This window comes from Carettochelys insculpta, chromosome 5 (genome assembly GCF_033958435.1).
Source record: "Carettochelys insculpta isolate YL-2023 chromosome 5, ASM3395843v1, whole genome shotgun sequence".
In the NCBI taxonomy this organism is placed as follows: Eukaryota; Metazoa; Chordata; order Testudines; family Carettochelyidae; genus Carettochelys; species Carettochelys insculpta.
In genome coordinates, this window is record NC_134141.1 from 101,467,287 (window position 1) to 101,480,818 (window position 13,532).

The window sequence follows — 13,532 nt, forward strand, 5'->3', positions numbered from 1 at the left end:
GATGGCCAGTGGTTTTCTATTGTTTTCCTTGTGAGGCCTGTCTTGTAGCAGGTGGCCTCTGGGTACCCATCTAGCTCTGTCAATCTGTTTCCTCACTTCCTTAGGTGGGTATTGTAGTTTGAGGAAAGCTTGATAAAGGTTTATTGACGTGTGAGCTTTCGGAGGCAAAGACCATGCACGCATCTGACGAAGCGGGTCTTTGCCCACGAAAACTTATGATCCAATAGATCTGTTCATCTACAGGGTGCCACAGGACTTCTCTCAGTTCATTAGACAATACTTCCATATTACATATCAATAGCAGAACTGATCAACTGTCAGGTTGTTTGCAATGTGGATTCTATAATATTAAAAGGACAAGATGGATGAAGTAGTATTTTTTTTTTTACTAGATCAAGTTCTGTTGGTGGAAGAGACCAGCTTTTGAAGCACATAGAGCTCTTCTTCAGGTCTGAGAAAGGCACTCAGAGCGCTAGTCCATAGTCAAAACACCACAAGGCACAGCTAGGTTGCTGTAGCATTTCCGTGCAGACACCAGGCCTGCCAAAAGCAGTTCCGGCCCCCCAAGCAAATCAGTCAGGGGGCCTGCTCTTCCCTCCCTCAGCTGGAGCCTCACCAGAGGAACCCTGAGTGCTCCCTCCTTGACAAGAGGACTCCCTGGCCAGTTGCAGCCCCATCCCCTACTGGCCTGAAGGAACCCCCTCCATACCACATACCCGAAGGATCCCCAAGATGGCTGCAGCCCTGCTCCCCACAGGCCCAGAGGAGCCCTGTTCCAGCTTCAGCCACACCTCCCCTTCTTTCCCCAGACCCAAACCTGGGGATTTGCCACTCAGCCACCCAGCAACCTGCATAGGGCATATCAAAAGTATCTCTGAAGAAACTTTTCCCCAAAGTAGATTGGGTCTGGGGAAAGCATGGCTGTGGGGCCATGTCTGCAGCCCAGAGGGGACAGCAGAAGAGACCTCATGGCTCTGGCCATAAACGGGGGTGGAGAGGGGGAAAAGGAAGATGGTGCTGGTGGAAGGAGTGGAACTAGCTACTAGACTCCCTCGAGGAGGGCTTTTTCTGCTGCCCCTGTCCTGCAGCCTATCTGTGCACTTTTCAAGGGCCTGGAGAGTTTCCTGGCTACCACTAGTGCATCAGTGGGTGAGGCCCCCAGGGCCTTTTAAAATAACCCAGTCTCACTGGCAATTCTTACTTTGCAGCCCTGTTGGCAGGCCTGGTAGATACCATCTATGTCAATGGGATGGATCCCTCCAGACACACAGACACAGACACCCCACCACATGGCTGTCTACATAGGGGGTTAGGCTGGCTTAACTATTCTGCTTACAATCCTGTGTGATGTAAGACAATATTCTTTAGATTCTGAAATTTCATGATCACTAACCTAAATCGCGCCATGTGCCTAGAGAGTGAATATTGCCTTTCACTTCTGGGAAAAGAGAAGCAGTATGTCTTAGGCAGTTTTCTGACAAAATAGCCATGGCCCTAACATGCAGTTATCTTATTTCTTCTGTTCACTAATGCTGTTTTGTTTTGTCCCTTTCTGAAGTAGAGAGTACCAGCTATACCTCATTTTTAGTAACTTACCACTACTATGATTTAGCAAGGTATTTCTGGAAGAAGCTCTCCATTTTCTAAAGTTCAAATGGCTGTTGGAGAGATAATGCTTCATCCCCTCATTTTTCCTAGAATCTAATTCAGAGATACAAGCAACTCTACTGAATAATGGCTCACAAAGGTGAAAGGAATTATTAGCTAATGAGCTACAAGTCTGTACAAGAATTCTCAAGTCATCTCTTACCGAGTATTTATGGCCTGTCTTTTAATGAGGCTCATCATTTACTTTGAGAATCTAGGAACGCCCACCTAGACCTTTCTGTCAGGAGGTTTTGCCTGCTAATCTGTTTACAACTTCCATTTTCCTAATATAAGCCCATTGTAAATGTCTTTATTAAATTGACTCTTTTCCTTCCAAGACGTGAAATGCTGATGATTGAAATCAATGGCAAAACTCTGATTTAAGTAGGGGAAGTAGTTCACCCTTAGAGTTTAAAATTTTAAAATGTTTGCATATTGTTATTGCTGTTGATGGTGCCAGCTATTGCTAAGTAATTACAGAGAGGAAAAGCTTAAGGTTTAGTGAGGTTTGTGTATATGCTCCTTCCCTTCCCTCCCCATCATTTTTTTGTTCTCTAGCTTTATTGTTCCACTGAAACTGCATGTAGGTCAGCAGTGGGGCAGTTCAAATTACCTGCTCACCTTGAGTCAGAGAAGGGAAGAATGAAAATGCTTCAGTCACTACAATATGCTAGGAGATGGGAGGCCTGTATTCCAGCTTCCCTTCACCAAAGCATCTGTACCCAATGGAACAGCTTCCACAGGAAAAAGGGAAGGAGTGACAGACTTCTGCCACAATACCTCATGGACATGGAGGCCCAAATTCAAGTCTTTTTCCACAGGAGGCAAAGAGGAGAATTGGACATGGGTCTCCTACATTCTGAAAGAGTGCCCTGAGAAAAAAGCAGTAAGGTGGCACTGCCTCAGTTTCCCTCGACAGGAGTGATCTGCCATCAGCATCTAACTTTCGGAGAGTATCTGTGGTGACAGGCTTGCAGGGCATGGACCATAAACTTGCATTATTTGGGCTTGGACTGAAGCTCAGACTCTGAGACTGGTGAGGAATGAGGGTCTTAGACCCCAGGCTCCAACCTGAGCCTAACCATCTTCAGCATCTCAGTAAAGTGCTTCAGTGCTCAGCATTGCAAAAGCCTAAGCACCCTTTGTGAATCCAGCCTTACAAGCATAGATTTAAGATGCTGATTTTTAAAAGTCATCTACATGTTGTGTAAAGGTGGGTACATAAACTCTCAGCAGTCTTGTGTCCTCATAGAAGAGAGGCCAGGGTTCACATTTTACATGTCTTCAGAAAGCACATTTTTGCCACCAGAGCAGAGAGCAACTCTCAAGAATTAGTGCCTAAGAACACCCTATATTGTGTGAGATGAATAAAAGTGTAACAGTAACAGAGAGAAACCCATGCTAGTCTGCATACTATCAAAACAAAAAAAGCAGTCCAGTAGCACTTTAAAGACTAACAATTTATTAGGTGATGAGCTCTCTTGGGACAGACCCACTTCTTCAGACCATAGCCATACCAGAACAGACTCAATATTTAAGGCACAAAGAACCTTAACACGTGGTTTGAACCCAGATGTGAATTTTCTGGGTCATTATAGGGGCTCTTTTGCATAGTTGGCTTAATTTAATTCTTACCTCCCCCCGCCACTTCTGCCCCTCTACTCTGATTTGCTCACCTTGATAATTTTTTTTTCTGATTTGTCAACCTTGATTACTTTTTTGGTTCTCTGTGCCTTAAATATTGAGTCTGTTCTGGTATGGCTATGGTCTGAAGAAGTGGGTCTGTCCCACAAAAGCTCACCACCTAATAAATTATTGTGTTAGTCTTCAAAGGGCGACTTGACTGCTTTGTTTGTTTTAAAAGTGTAACAGGTCATACACAGTTTTGTTTTCAAAAGCACTCAGTTGCAGAGTCTAATTAGAAAAAAGTATCAAAACAAAAAGCAGTCAACCTTGCTACAATGGATGTAGAGGCTCTGTACACTAATATTCCACATAAAGACGGATTACAAGCAATCAGGAATACCATCCCTGATGCCACCACAGCCAATCTGGTGTCTGACCTCTGTAACTTTGTTCTCACACACAGTCATTTCTGATTTGGGGACAATTTATACCTCCAGATTAGTGGAACTGCTATGGGCACGTGCATGGCCCCACAATATGCTAATATATTTATGGCTGACTTGGAAAAACGATTCCTCAGCTCTCATCCCCTATTACCCCTCCTCTACTTAAGACACATTGATGACATCTTTATGATTTGGACCCATGGTACAGAGGCTCTAGAAGAATTCCACAGAGACTTTAACAATCTACACCCCACCATCAACTTACGCCTCGATTACAACATGCAAGAGATACATTTCCTGGACACTACAGTACTAATCAAGGATAGCCTGATCAACACCACACTGTACCGAAAACCTACTGATCGCTATACTTATCTACACCCTTCTAGTTTCCATCCTGCACACATGACTAGATCCATTGTTTACAGTCAATCTCTCAGATACAGTCCCATTTGCTCTGATCCAACTGACAGAGACCAAAAACTACAAAATCTTTACCTAATATTCATAAACCTGAATTACCCACCAGGAGAAGTAAAAAAACAAATCAACAGGGCCAGACGAATACCCAGAGACCAGCTACTCCAAGATGAGCCCAAAAAAGCCAAGAACAGAACACCACTGGTCATCACCTACAGCCCCCTACTCAGACCACTGCAAGGAATTATTAAAGACCTACAACCTATCCTTAATCAGGATGCCACACTCCAGAAGGCCCTGGGTGACATGCCTGTTCTCTCCTACAGACAACCTCCCAACCTTATGAGGATCCTCACTAACAGCCACAGTCTATACCCCAGGAATACCAGTCTTGGAACCTTTCCCTGCAACAAAGCCCGCTGCCAGCTTTGTCCACATATCTTTTCTGGAAATACCATCACTGGACCTAACCAGGTTACTCACAGAATCACGGGCACTTTCTCATGCTCCTCTACTAACATCATATATGCCATCATATGCCAACAATGCCCAGATGCTTTCTATTAATGACCTAAAGGTATGTGTGTTACTGAAAAAGAACTTTCGCACTGTTCTTCAAAGGAAAGCAGCCCAGCTGGCTTTTATATTCAAATTTGGCACATTAACACATGGTTTAAACAGGAACGGGAACTTTCTGAGTCACTATAGGGGCTCGTCTGCATACTTGGCTTTATCTAATTCTTGACCTCCGCCCCACCCCTCCACTCTCTGCTTTGCTCACCTTGATTATCTTTTTCTGATTTGTCCTCCTTGCTTACTGTTTTTGGTTCTCTGTGCCTTAAATATTGAATCTGTTCTGGTCTGGCTATGGTCTGAAGAAGTGGGTCTGTCCCACAAAAGCTCACCCAATAAACTATTTTGCTAGTCTTTAAAGTGCCACTTGACTGCTTTTTGTTTTGATAGTGTATAGACTAGCACGGCTTCCTCTCTGTTACTAGAAAAAATGTGTAGACAATTAATGTTAGAAATATAAATCATGATCCTCAGAGGCTTGGGGAGCTATAAAAGGGTTAGAAATATTCAGCACCCATTATTCCCCAATCCTTAGCAGTCGCCTTGTCTTCACTGGCAGTAATAAAGTTTTTATTCTAGTCCTGTTGGCCACGAAAACCACTCACTAAACATGAGCTTGTTCAGTGCCCTCTCCGGGTCTGCATTCAGTGCCATCTTAAAGTGTCTGCATGCAGAGTGAAATAATAGAGCTAAAAAAGGCAGGATCTCCCCCATTCATCTCCACATATATTCAGTCACCATTGCAGTGCCTGCTGGCCTCTGTTCAGGGTGTTGCACAAGTCTCTCTGTACTGCTTCCTCTCATCTTGCCACAATCTCATTCAGATGACTCAGTTCTCTGGCCATCTCACACTTAATGCCAGCCCTTCAGGGGTGGTAAAACCCAAAGGGTCGAATACAAAATTCTTCTGTCCTTTTAAGCCTTCTGCACAGCCAAATCCTGAGTTGTGGCAGGCTTTCGTGGCCTTCGTTGGGACCTCCTGTAGCAGTCTAATTAGAATCCCCAAAGCAGCTTCTTAAACAAACTAAACAACAAGAAACCAAACACTTATCTACCCAAAGATGCAAAGCAGGCAGAGCAAAAGAATAAAAGAAAAGGGGCCTCTACATGTTTCCATTTACTTAAACCTTTATTTTTCCTTGCAAGCTTCAGTAGGCTCTAGTCATCCCAGTTCCCTCCATCTCTTGGATGGGAGTCAGTTGGTTGCTACAGTTTTGTGTTTCTTTCTCCCAATGTCTCTCTCAGCATCACCAGGCAACTCCTGACAAACGTCTCAATGCCCCCTCCCAGCTTGGCCAGCATTTATAAAGTTGTAATCATCTCCTTTCACCCGAGGTTTTGTTTTAGGGACAATAAACCTTGCTGAGCAGGTTGGAGCCAGGCAGAAGATTCTCCCCACTCAATGGATTCTTCATTGTTTGCCCCGGGACAACTGGTATTTTCTTAGACTATACAATGTTTTTGACATTATTTTGTTTCACTCCAACTGCCTTCTTCAATCCTTGCAGGCAGGTAGAATAATACCAACCCAGTAAACAGAGATGCAAAATGTACAACTCACTCATTTTTCACAGAGTGTCTAAGAGATTGTCTAAGATGAGGGATAGCAGGGTAGGAACAATCTCACTGTGTGAACATGTGGAAGCTGGAGTCAAAGACAACTTCACTCTCAGAAAAGTCTACTTTTTATGAACTGTTTACTCTTGGGATGCTTTGCCCTAGAATCCCTAGTTCAGCCAATACACTGCAGTGGAGAAGTCAGTCTCCTTATATGCAGCTGTAAGTTCCAACTGTACGCAATCAGTCTCAAGTAACACATGATAGATCTGATGATTCTTCTGCATCTTCTCCATTCCTTCTTTTCTCATCTCTCTGCCAGTTATTGTACAGCTTTCCATACTAGAAGACCTTTTTGCTTCCATTAACGCTGTACAGGATCCCACTCAGAATAACTACTTGTGTAGTCTGGAAAAAGGCAACTGTCAAGGTATATGCTGCTAGCTTCAACAACCCAGCTATTCTGTTGCCTCAGTCTGCCTTCTGCCAGGTGCAAAGTGTTTGCAAATGTTCCTTGCTATGTGTTGGCACGGTCCTGATTGCACACAAATTTTTAGTTCCTTTGAATTCCACAGTAGTGCAGGCAGGCATGCAGTTAAGCATACATGTAACCCTTTGTAGGCTCAGGGCTTAATGTGCTTGTTCACAAGACTAGTAACAGCATTTGCTTATCTGTAATGGTTTAGGTACACTTAAAAACATTAACAATAATCAAAAGGATGATCTGGACTAAAGAGAAAATAGTTTAAGATTTATATTTGCCTCAAAATAAGACATTGTTTGCACTGGGAATTCTTACAATGATAGAAATAAGGATGACGAGATAGACTTTTAAGTAGAGGGTTATTTTCTTGAAGAAATTAGTTATCTCCCTTTGGCCATGAGATTGCATGCTGAGATCCAAAAAACCAGTAACTCTTGCAGGTAATCAAAAGCTGTATATATGAAAAATTGTTACTTTTAAACACTCTTAGACCTTTTTTTACTCTGGGTGAGTGCGCACTTTGTGCCTCCTCAGGCCAGCCCATTGTTCCTGTGCCACTCAAACCCTGCCTGGATGCATGGAGGTGAATCTTAGCCCTTATGGGCTACATTACAGACATATGTAGAGATCTAAACATGCAGTTAGGTGTCTAAGCCATGCAGGCTTTTGACACCTATTCATTTGGTGAACATTGGCAATCTTCACTGGGCTCTTACTCAGGTACTTTGGAAAATACCATTGGGCACCTATTTCACTCTTCAGGTGCCTTAAATCCTTTTGGCCCTTCTCCCAGAAACATTTACGTATGAGTAGCCTCATTGACTTCAGTATATAATACCAAAAGCATGCAGTGCCACTTTTATGCCAGCACACAAAGTTAAGTATGTGCATAAAAGTGTAGCAGAAAGTGCTTTCAACAAAAGAGAAAGAAATAATAGCAGCAACCCCTCCAGTGCTTTTTTTGTGTTGGTACTTGCTGGTACTTGCTCATCTCAGCAGCCCCAGTTGTGGGACTGGCTGTGGGAGGAGGGCCGGGAGACGGCTGAGTCCTGGCTTCTTTCTTTTTTTAAAAAAAAACAAACAAACAAAAAACAAAAAAAGTATTGAATACCCCTAAGGTGCAAACTTTACCCATCATCTCAAATGAAAAAAATCATGGGAAGAGGTGGACTATAGATTTAAAAAAACTCCTGGACTTAACAGAATCTACAAGTGTACACACTTTAACAGATCTAGATAACCAGGCATTATTAAAACACTTATCTATTTTTCTGTTTTTCCCCCTTGGCTAAAGCATTTGCGCTCTTAGTCAGCACATTACAGTAATTACATTGGAAGCACCTCAGGGTAGGCTTTGTACTTTATGTGTCCTGTGAGATCATAGAACCTTTTGGCTTCTGTGGAGAGAACAACTATGTTTCCTGAAAACAGTGAAATAAATCCTTGTAAAAACATTTAATTCATGGTTCAAAACAAAAACCTTGTTAAGCTATATGTTAATGTTCTTAATAGGCTTTACTTTTATTTACTAGTCCGTGGAAACATTTAAAATAGCATGACAATAATTAATTTTTGTATTCTTTTAATAATTACTTTAAGTTACAATCTTGCTTACTTAGATTTCTAAAATCAGACAAAAGGCATCTCTCTGACATTCCAAGCTCATTTACAATGGTTTGAAAACACAGTGAAACAAAGGCAAAAGCCAGCAGCAACCTCACAGAGCCAGCCACAGAAGGGAAATAAACTTTATGACTAAGATGAAATGGGGATCTAAAAAAATTTCCCTCTTGCTCCAAAATGAAGACCATATTGGACAACTCCACTCCTCTGGCATAACAGAACCTTCTACCAGCAGAGCAGAGCTCACCGTGCAGGAGGGAGAGTTTTCACTGGAGCTGGTCTGAGATTCTGAAATGAGCTCCTGATGGAGTTTAGGTGGATCACAGACTTCACCATCTCCCATGATAGAGGTACACTTCTGCAGGCTGTTTTCTTCAACATGTACACATTGTTTTATGTACACCTAAAATGAAACCACAAGACAAAGCCCTACCGGAACACAGCACTATGCTGTACTGCACATTCCACTATCCCTCTCGTCACTTAATGCACTGCTGGTTATTTGCTCAGACATAGTCATGACAGGTTCTTTCACTTCCTCTACGTAGCCCAGGATAAAGGAAGAATGACTCACACTTCCTAAACATTGATCTTCAGGCAACTTCTTCTTCAATGGCCCCCACAAGCTGAGCCTCTCTGAATGCCATGTAGGTTAAAATATTAGCATAGCTTTGTCCCAAAAGGGAACAAATTTCAGAGACTCTTGATCTTAAGATCATCTGAGCTGTGTCTACACGTGCATGCTACTTCGAAGTAGCGGCACTAACTTCGAAATAGCGCCCGTCGTGGCTACACGCGTCGGGCGCTATTTCGAAGTTAACTTCGACGTTAGGCGGCGAGACGTCGAAGTCGCTAACCTCATGAGGGGATCGGAATAGCGCCCTACTTCGACGTTCAACGTTGAAGTAGGGACCGTGTAGACGATCCGCGTCCCGCAACGTCGAAATTGTGGGGTCCTCCATGGCAGCCATCAGCTGGGGGGTTGAGAGACGCTGTCTCTCCAGCCCGTGCGGGGCTCTATGGTCACCGTGTGCAGCAGCCCTTAGCCCAGGGCTTCTGGCTGCTGCTGCTGCAGCAGGGGATTCATGCTGCATGCACAGGGTCTGCAACTCGTTGTCGGCTCTGTGGATCTTGTGGTGTTTAGTGCAAGTGTGTCTGGGAGGGGCCCTTTAAGGGAGTAGCTGGCTGTTGAGTCCGCCGTGTGACCCTGTCTGCAGCTGTGCCTGGCACCCTTATTTCGATGTGTGCTACTGTGGCGTGTAGACGTTCCCTCGGAGCGCCTATTTCGATGTGGTGCTGCGCAACGTCGATGTTGAACATTGACATTGCCAGCCCTGGAGGACGTGTAGACGTTATTCATCGAAATAGCCTATTTCGATGTCGCCACATCGAAATAGGCTACTTCGATGTAGGCTTCACGTGTAGACGTAGCCCTGCTGAGCAACTATGGTTTTGTGATAGAGGTGCAATGCCAGCACACCACTCTTGGAGAGATATGGAATTACAATAACCGCAATGTCTTCTCTGGTCAGCATGATGACATAGCTCTACATCCAGGCCCCTTTTGCAAGTCCCATTCTTTCAATCCCACACAGTTCTTCCTTTAAAGTCCATCAGAAAAAAACAAGTCAACCACTTGAACAGCCAGGTTCAACTATTAACCACCTTCCTTAGGGGCAAGCCTAATCTGCATTAAACTATCCCCTACATACCCCCATGTCTGGCCTTCTCTTGCCCCACACCAGGGCACCCCCACCTCTCATCCCCCTCCTTCAGTTCTATGTATTTGATCTGTCAGTTTTTATTGCAATTTTTTGGATCTCTACAATATAACTGAATCTGGACTGGAAATTCTACAGATCTGAAGAAGTGGGTCTGTCCCATGAAAGCTCATCACCTAATAAATTAATTTGTTAGCCTTTAAAGTGCTACACGACTGCTGTTTTGTTTTATTAAAATACAGACTAATACGGCTACCTCTCTGTTATTTTCCAATCAGAGACTGGGCTTGTACACCAGGCAGTGTCTCAAGTCCAGAGCTCAGCACCATGTATACAATGTTGTGACATCACGCTGGATTCTTCTGACACTCTGATTCCAGCTGCGGAAGGTGAGACATTATGAGAATTCCAGCCTTCAGGCTTCAAAACTGACAGCAGCATTTTGATCTCTAGTTAGTGCAACCAGTATGTGTTAACTATAATACATTCTGCAACCTAGTCACAGACTTAAAAATTGAACAATCATCTGTTGCAGCAGTACACTGTAATTGTGTGTCATTGTGGCTAACAGCCACTGAAATCATAGCCTGAGAGCTTTGGGGGCACTTGGCAAAATATCTCATTGTTAAGATGAATTTTTGGGCATTTTTGAAGTGGTTAAACAAGTTTAAATATAGTGAAGTGAGGAAAAGTGGCACATTAGTGATGCATGCTGCAAAAGTGGCAGCACAAAAGGTTCATGGCAAACATTTTAAGCAACCGAAAAGAAGAACAGAAATGTTGTTAATTTCAAGTTCCACCTCAGCTCCTATTACTTCGAAAGCCAGCTAATCGTATTCTATAGTTCACTTCAGTGACATTTTCAAATTTGGGACCTGAGGCTGGCACTTAACTAGTGGCTTGATTTTTCAGAGTTGCATTCCCACAGCTTTACATCAGTGATCATGGAGTTGTCTTGTTAATTAAATTCATGGGGCCCCATTGGCTGCAGTGGGCAGTATTTCACCAGTTCTCTTACACTGTTAGCTCTTGCATAGGAAGATTCAGTCCCTATCCCATCTATACAGTGCACTGTCTCATTTTGGGTGCTACAGTCGTAGAAAAATAATCTTAAGCATTAAATGTAAAAGCTAATAACTGAACAATCAGAAAAAATATTGTATGCACAAGATTACCCTTACAAGGTAAAAGCAAGCAGCATCCTAATTAATAGTACTTCCTAGTAGGAGTAGTCCTGTTGAACTTTGAGTCAGCGTAATTGGGTCCCCAGCTATTCAGAATTATTGTTTATGGTGATTACTCTTGGAAGTTAAGCAAATTGTTCCAACAGGCATATTGCACAAAACATGGGCGGTGGGAGAAGCTGCTGCTTGGTCAGGCAAGCTCCTCAGCCAGTGGCCCTGACCATACTCTACCTCTGCTCCGCCCACTCCCTCCCCACTCTCACACTCTTCTCTCTGCTCACCCCATCCAGCCAAATCCCTGAACCTAGCAAATGACATGTGGCGGGAGGGCAGAAAATGCCTCTAAAATTTCTTTCTTAAGAAAATGGAGCACGTTTTCTACTGCATGCTAGATTGTGCAGACTGGACATGCAGATGGTACTTAATTAAAAGCACTACATTTGGAAATGAAAAATGTCAGTCAACAGCTTTTTTTTGGGTATATCCTGAAGTTTGTTTTATGTGCAAAGACTCTGTAGTAAGGGAAAGTCAGTCATCCAGCTGAATGCAACATTAGATGCAGTCCTCCTTTGTTTTACATTTTTTCATCAGCATTTCTAAGATGATTTTATATTTTAAATATACTCTTGGGCCACGTCTGCACAAGAAGCCTCTGTAGGCAGAAGCCACTGTCAGAAGGGATTTCCCAGCAAAAGTTCTGTCTACAGATTGTGTCTACACATAAAAGAAGATCAAAAGACCAATCCGCTCGGTCGAGAGAGCAGTCAGACTGCCTGGCCCTCTCTTGACAGAATGGCTGACCTGAAGCTCTGCAAGCAGGGCTGCTCAGTGAAGCTTTGTCTGTCGACAAAAGGACCCCAGCTGTTTTGCTGACAGAACCCTATTGAGAGAGACATTATACCTGAACGGGGAGAGGTATAATGCTGCCGGAGGATGTGCCGGGTTTTGTCAATGAGCTGTCGACAATGTGCATTTTGTGTGAAGGCATTCCGTGGTTTTTCACAACAAAGGCCCAGTTTTGCTGGGAAAAGCTACTTGGGTAGATGTGGCCTTTGTTTCTTCATCAAGAAATCATTCCAGGTTAGTAGTATAGTATAGTACTCACTGAAACAAACACACTATTTTCAATTGATCGGTCAGAGCAGTTTAGTTTGTTCATAATAAAGTTCATTGTTTTTAGAAAATGGGAACATTTGTTTATTTAGTGTGATGTTTCATAACAAGACATGTTTATGAAACTTCACCATATTTTCCAAAAATTATAGGCGTATCAAAGGATTTTATATCTTAGTAAAGTACTGAGTTTGGGGCAAGGTTCTCTTAAAACTAGCTCATCAAATAGGGAAAAAGGGAAACATTTGTCCAGCTATCTGGAAGAAAAGCATTGTTGCTCATTTAAGGGCTCTCTTGGACAGGGAGGGCAAAAGGGAAGCAGGGATGGACAGGAAGGACAGGGACACTTTGGAAACAGCCAATGAGACTTGTACCATCTTGCTGTAACATGCCCAAGACAGATTTGTGACTTGAGGCAAATTCTCCTTTTATTCTGCTCTAAAATGATGGAAAGATTAGCTCAGTCAACTCAATCAGAGACCGAGCCAACTGCCATTGGAATCAGCTGACTTCTTTCCATGGGTTCATTGCAGACACAGCAAAACTATTCTCTGGTAGCCAGTTAAACTTGTAAGCAATCCATCATGAACCACTCCTGCTTTTTTTTTTTTTAAATAAATTCTTCCTCAACATAGTGATTTCTATGAGACAAAACTTTATGGGTATAGTCATGGTCTTGGCTAAACTGTTTAGCATATAGGCATTTTATTAATTACAGCTAGTGAGTGAAAGCAAAAAGCAGTCAAGTAGCACTTTAAAGACTAGCAAAATAATTTATTAGGTGAGCTTTTGTGGGACAGACCCACTTAAGAAGTGGCTACTTCACTGCTTTTTGCTTTGATAGTATATAGACTAGCATGGCTCCCTCTCTGTAGCTAGTGAGTGGTTTTTGATACAAATCCTTGCCTTACAAGTCTAAAATCTGATTTTGCTTCTTTCTCTTGCTTAAACCAGCCATTTAACCTTGTGCTAATGAAGGTTTCAAAAAGAAATATATGCTGTGATCTAGTTCATAAAACTAACATGAAACAGAATCTCCAGTTACTTTTATCATTGTAGCTCTTTCATGTTTCACCTCATTAAACTAGAATTCAATAGCTAATTGAAAAGCAAAAATTACTTGTCTCAATATTGCACC